At 35.0% G+C, this 6,984-nt stretch overlaps 1 pseudogene across 1 annotated transcript; it reads left to right on the top strand.

Moving 5' to 3' along the window:
- The first annotated feature begins 2,180 nt into the window (after positions 1-2,180).
- On the top strand, positions 2,181-4,900 carry LOC143624175 (G-type lectin S-receptor-like serine/threonine-protein kinase At1g34300; annotated as a pseudogene). The gene is made up of 5 exons (XR_013152056.1): positions 2,181-2,421; positions 2,493-2,884; positions 2,936-3,212; positions 3,292-3,779; positions 4,824-4,900. The product of XR_013152056.1 is annotated as a G-type lectin S-receptor-like serine/threonine-protein kinase At1g34300 (transcript).
- The last annotated feature ends 2,084 nt before the right edge of the window (positions 4,901-6,984 follow it).

The raw sequence follows: 6,984 nt of genomic DNA, 5'->3' as shown, positions 1-6,984 counted from the left end.
CATAACTGTTCAGCCTAATCATTCAAAGGTTACATGACCGCGGGCTAATGGTCATAACTAGTTTCCCCATTAAGGGCTACGTGGCTCGGGAATAATTGTGTGTGTGTAGGGCAGTGATACATAGACCAGAAGTAGAAATGCTTTTGCTGAGATTGTAAAGAAAACTATATTTGTATTATAATGCATTCAAATGATTTATCGAGTCATACGTGTTCACCAGTATATAGCTGACGTATTTTTCCAACCCATTGCAGGTAATTAAGCATAAGTAGCAATAGCAAGGAATGAAGTCTATATGAAGATAGAAGTGCGTACAAGATGGCTCCGTTTTTAATAACTAAAAATCCTTGTAATATGAAACATATACTTTGTAAACTAATACTCGGGTATTTAATTCCTGAGTAAATTTTCAATGTAAATTAATATTATATTCAAACCTAAAGTCTTCTACTAAAATCAAACCATAAACTCTAATATATTTACAAAACATGTACCAACTTGAGGTCACACGCCTAGGCTCTAAATCGGGGTGTGAAAGTTCAAATACGGAAGGGTGTCAGATAGATTTGTCGGATCTCAATTCTATTATAGTGGATCCTGTTGTTTAGAAAATAGCCATTTTGGATATTATTTAGATTGGGGGTTAGTCAGGGAATTTGTGTAGTCAAATGGGCCATTTTAATCATTTTCCTGTTACGTTAACTGTCTTCAAATCTCGTGCGATTAAAAGTGATCTGGATATCTAACTATATATATAATTGTCTACTATAAAATCCTAGATGTCACTCTCATGTTGTTCCCCCCCATTTTCTAGAGCCACCAGATTGCTTGATTTATAAATGGAGGCTTCTCATGCATTTGACCCGAAATCGCGGGTATGAGTCTCACCAAACCCGGATAGTCTTTAAATGGGTTATAACATCTAATTTATTTGTAAAACTATTTCATAAGCAAACAATAATTTTCACGGGTCATGGGTCTCACCAAACCCGGATAACCCTTAAACGGGTTATAACTAATTTATTTGTAAAATAACCCCTTAATTATAAAAGAATAATTTTTACGAGTAATGTGTCTTACCAAACTCTAATAGCCTTCAAATGAGTTATAAGATCTTATTTATTGATAAACACTTTCATTATCAAACCCTAATTTAATTTATCTACTTAATTACATGTTCTTCGTTGCTGGTTTATCATCTCCATCGTCGGTTAACTTCCAATACTACCCACCATCGTCAACTACATCTACGCCTCTTTTTTCGTTAGACAAATATTTGTGTTCATGTTTGTACATTTAAAAAAAATCAACATGCTCGTGCTCGTTTATGTTTGTTTGTTAAAAATCTAAAAAACCTAAACATCTCAACTAATAAAACCCAAACATTAAAAAATATAATAACAAACTAATACATATGTATTAAATTAAAACAAAACTACGTTAAAAAATAAAATAATCATCATAAAATAGCAAAACGATTAAAAGCAAAACTTTAAATAAACTCCCGTAACACGGGAGGATCAAACTAGTAGTAAATAAAGTTTGATATAATTAGTTATTAGTTTTATAAACTCCTATAATATCTAAGATTTTTTTTAAATTAAAGATTATATGTGTAACAAACTTATACTATCTAAGATTTTCTTTTTAAATTGAATATTTATATGTGTAGCATTTACTTCTGGTTTTAGTACAACTAATTCACATACCCTTTAATATGGATGAACTCGGTAGCGAAAGTATGGGTACCCAAAATACCGCTACCGAAAATCATCAAGAATAGGTAGCAGTGTACAGTTCGGTACCGATACCTGAGGCAAAAAAATCGGTAAAATGTCGATGTCGCACCGATCGTGAAACCTCAAAAAATTAAGCACCGAAAGTGCCCGGTATCATTTTCCCATCCCTACCCTTTAAAAGATATTCCTAAATCTATACCAATATCAATTATGAAACTAGAGCTGATTCACGTATTGTTTTAAATGCACTTAATTACCAGATTTACTTGATATTAGAATCTGACTCACGTATCATTATCTGAGATGTTTTTTCTGTACTTTTTTACAGAACAAAAACACTGGTAATTAAGCGCGTTAAAGTAGATGTGTTATCAACAAAAGAGCTTGATTGAACAACCGTACGGCAAGGCAAGTCGCTTTTCCTTTTATTTAAAAAAAAGAAGTCGTACTTTTCCATGACCAAGTGTAACCTTGAAACCTTCAACACTGCTGACAATGTGCATTCTGTCTTTCTATCCTTGGATTTATTTGCCACAGAAAAGTAAAGGCTCTTATAAACAAGTATGCTATGCTTTATGTTGTATACAAGTTGAATCTTAAAAAGCTTTCAGTTATAATTTGCATAACATAATGTTAGGCAAAGGTGGTGCCACCGTTATTGGTGTTGTGGTTTTTGTAATAGGTAAGCTATCAAATCTTGAGTTTTAGTATAATTCTAACAAACTGTTGAATTTAAAGGTTTCTGGTTTGCAGTTGTTGTGCTAGCAGTAGGCTTCATTTGTCACTTATATGATAACATGCAAAAAGAGATGCTAAAAAAGAATTCATCCTTTATTCCCCGACACGTGGCCAGGACCATAGAAGAGATGGAAAGGGAAAAGCCAATCCGGTCACCGCACACCAATTGAGAATAGCTACAGATGACTTTAGCTTTGAATTGGGTTCAGATGGCTTTGGAAGGTTTACAAAGGCGTCTCTACCAACGGCGCGACTATAGCCGTGAAAGTACTAAATGGGAACTCGAACAAAACAATTGAGGAACAATTCATGGCAGAAGTGAGCACTATGGGAAGAACACATCACTTAATCTCGTTAGGCTTTATGGGTTTTGCTTTGAATCAAGTTTGATAGCTTTGGTAATATGAGTTTATGGTTAACCGGCTCATTGGATAACCACTTGTTTAAAGCAGACACAGGTGATGTTATAGGGTTTTGAGATGCTTCTAGAGATTGCGCTTGGGACTGCAAGAGGCATTGCATACTTGCACGAAGATTGTTCTCAGAGAATAATTCATTATGATATTAAACCGGGAAACATTTTGTTGGATTCAAACTTTTGTGCAAAAGTAGCTGATTTTGGCTTGGCCAAAATCAACAACAGGGATAAAAGTCATATAACCATGACAAGAGGATGGGGTACCCCGGGCTATGCTGCACCTGAGCTATGGATGCCTCTTCCGGTTACACCCAAATGTGACATATATAGTTTTGGGATGTTACTTTTTGAGATCATCGGGAGAAGGAGGAACATGGATGTGACTCTTGGTGATAGTTAACAATGGTTCCCAGTTTGGGCTTGGGACAAATATGAAAAGAAACAATTGAACGATCTGATGGCTGTTTGTGGGATTGAAGAGGGTGATCAAAAGGTTGTAGAGAGGATGGTTAAGGTAGCTTTTTGTTGCGTTCAGTATAGGCCCGAGAGTAGGCCGATTATGAGCATTGTTATGAAAATGTTGGAAGGTTCTTTGGAGGTCCCGGAACCTTTAAACCCTTTTTCATATTTGTTTTCAGGGGTTGGCAAGGTAGATGATTCTTTGGCTCGAATTGCATGGAATATTGATGGTTCTGATTGGTCGTGTTCAGAAGTGGTCACAAGCTCTACAGTGGTAAGACAAACACCAATCATGAAGAGATACGATATCACACTTGCATCGGTGTAGTCATCGCTAAGTTGTATTTTAAATTTTTGGGGATGTTTACTCTTCAAAGGCTTAACTACTCTATTTGTTTGAAAATATATAGAATATATTAGTTAGGGTATTGAAGAGGTATGTACCCGCCTCAACACCGAGCGAGGCGAGTCAACCCACAAGATATGGACAAGAGGCTTGAAATCAAGACATTATGAAGGCACAAAGCCAAAACATATGCGCATGGCGCGTATCACATATGCTCAGGCATCACATATGCCCAGGCATCATATGCCCAGGCACCACATATGCTCAGGCATCACATATGCCCACGCATCATACATGCTCACGCATATCACATCTGCGCGTGGTGCATCTGCGCGCGGCGCATATTACATGCTTGTACATATCATATCTGCGCATGAAACATCTGCGCGTGAGAATAAAGAGAAGACCTTGCGCGTCCTCGGGACAAGCGCATATCACACATGCATATAATCAACCTTGTCCTTATCCAAATCAGGATAAGGACAACCTTGATTGTGCACGTTAGAAAACCTTCCAGAAGGTATCTTTTAAGGAATAAGAATATGCTGATGTTGACAGCTGCCTATGAAAAGGGGACAACTCAGCAAAACCCATGTGCTACCACGTGACTGCACATGGGTCAGGTGGAATACCTAGGTCAGAGAATATTCAATGGAAAGGCACCAGGTGTCCCAAGGACACGTGGCGCCATACAACAGAGGGAGGCCAGAAAAACCCTAGTGGGATCTGAGCCCAATCATTGGAAACCCTAGCACTATAAATACTACTCCGTCTCCACAAGGAGAGGCATTCACAACCATCCACAACAATTCAGAATATTCATAACAATATATAGACAGCAGTAGTAAGCAATTACATACCCTGTTGCACTGTATCAGCTATATCAAGCAATACACTCTAAATTCCTTACTCTCATATTATTATCTTCTCCTACAAATTCTTATTCTCACACCGGAGGGTTACCCCAAAGAGGACCCCTCTGTCCCTTTCTGAGGGGTAAGTTTACGGTGTTGTTCATTTTGTAGGTGGAAGAACCCAGATCCAGAGGACCATTGGTGAAATCACGTAATCATACCCGAGGAAAGTAGATCTGCTACCAGTGAGTCGATCCACGTTTCTTCAGGTATATAGTAATTGTTTCTACAATATTAGAAGATATGGTTTGATTAGATATCTTTCATGACCATCCTTGTTATACTCGAGTAAATAGTTGATATATGTAATATCTTATAGATTTTTCATTATTATACAGGGTATTAAAACTTTATGTTTTTTATGACTTCTTTCCCACTTCCTATCTCTCCCGCCAACTTTTCAACTAGATCTTGGTTTGTTGAAGTCTCTCTTCTCGCGTCGCCCCACTTGTATGGCGAATTTAATTATCTCTTCTTCTCCCTCTAGTCATGTTCCGCGGATGCATTCTACATAAATACAGATTACTTGTATTTATTTTTCTCTTCTTGTTATACGATGGTTGTTGTAGCCTCTATCATCCTAGTCATATGATCATGCCTCTTATCACTACTAATATGATTAAAAATAAAAAATAAAAAATAAAAAAATCCGACGTTTTCCACCATAAGGCTTTCTTACAAGTTATGCTTTTTTGTTTTGCTATTTTTTTCCTTAGCCCTTTTCGAGATTGCATGTTTTTCTTATACGAACATATTGATTGTTTTTCGGCATGCTTATTTAAACCCCAAGATTGTTTAATATAATCGATCCCTTCATTTCCTATTGTCAGACACTATTCACAATACGCATAGGTGAAGCTTAAGCTTGGCCCGGGTCCCCAACCCCCTATTTTTTTCTCAATAGCATAGATTTATCATTTTCGTTCGAAAATTTGAGCTCCACAGACCACACCCCTAATAATATGGTATATATTTTGTAAATACAATCTTCTTTTAATTTTAAAACAAGATTCATATGGACTTGGCCGTCCTAATAGTTCTATTATATACAGAGAGAGAAAAGATCCAATACACTAATGTTTATCGTACAAATACGTATATATGCGAATTCCGTTTTTCACGAATCGATCCATGAAATCACATCCAAACATCTCGAAATCGTCAATACATATCCAATCAATCATTGCTTCACCGGAAAAAACAGTTTTGGATGGTTAATCGATCAATTTTTCACTTTTATTCACAAAGACGGTTTTTGAGCGTTCAACGAGCGTTAAGGTTTTGTGAGCGTTTTAGGTTTTCGCCTTTGTTTTTTTGCCTTTGAGCGTCTCGCGTACCTACCGTACGTTAAGCATAGCGTACATTAACTGCACCATATATATATATATATATATATCAATCAATCAATCATACCCAATGAAGTCCCACTAACAACAAAGCTATAGGTAGGGTCTGAGAAGGGTGAGATGTAGGCACACCGTACCTCTATCCAAAGGGATAAAGAGGTGAGTTCCAGAGAGACCCTCAGCTCTAAAATACATATGTATGAAACAATACAAAGAAAATCAAAGTTCAACAGTAATAATAATAATAATATATGGAAAGAATATATATATATATATATATATATATATATATATATATAAGGAGAGGATCATGAGAGAACTCCATTATATAGAGAGAACTAGAGAACTAATAATAAAGTATTTTTAATTTAATTAAAAAAAAATTTAAAATTTTTTTTCTTTCATCCTTCTTATATGTTGTTATTATTTACCACAAAAAATTATAAAAATAAAAAAAATAAAAACCCCCCGTTGTAATGCATAAATGCAATATATCGACTTTTTTTTTATAATGCATATGTGCAATAGTGTGCATTTTGATATTTGAAATAGTGTTGAATAGCATATATATAGTTGTTTGTATTGTATATTTTCAATAGTGTTATATTATATACAAAATTTTAAAAAAATCGATATAGTACATATGTTCATTAGTGTTGTATTACATATATGCAATAATGTGTTTTGCATACAATTATTAGTTTCGTATTTGCATATATTTAATAAAGTGTATTAGATAATGTATTTGTGTTGTATTATATGCAATAAAACAATATTTTATATATACAAAATACAATACACATTAATGCACATATGCATTACATTGACGGGTTTTTTTTATTAGGAACAATATCGTCTTATTAGAAGGAGGAAAGAAAGAAAAATCATAAAATATTTTTTTAAAAATAGTTAAAAATAATTCTTTACTAGTTCTCTAGTTCTCTCTTTAAGATAGGAGTTCTCTCTAGATCTCATCCCTATATATATATATATATAATGCATCCAATACAATAATCCGTAATCA

This window comes from Bidens hawaiensis, unplaced genomic scaffold (genome assembly GCF_021521415.1).
Source record: "Bidens hawaiensis isolate Kalapana, Puna unplaced genomic scaffold, B.hawaiensis_p1.1 tig00003698_1, whole genome shotgun sequence".
Taxonomy (NCBI): domain Eukaryota; kingdom Viridiplantae; phylum Streptophyta; class Magnoliopsida; order Asterales; family Asteraceae; genus Bidens; species Bidens hawaiensis.
The sequence above is the reverse complement of the archived record's forward strand: the minus strand, read 5'-3'. Positions and strand labels throughout refer to the sequence as shown.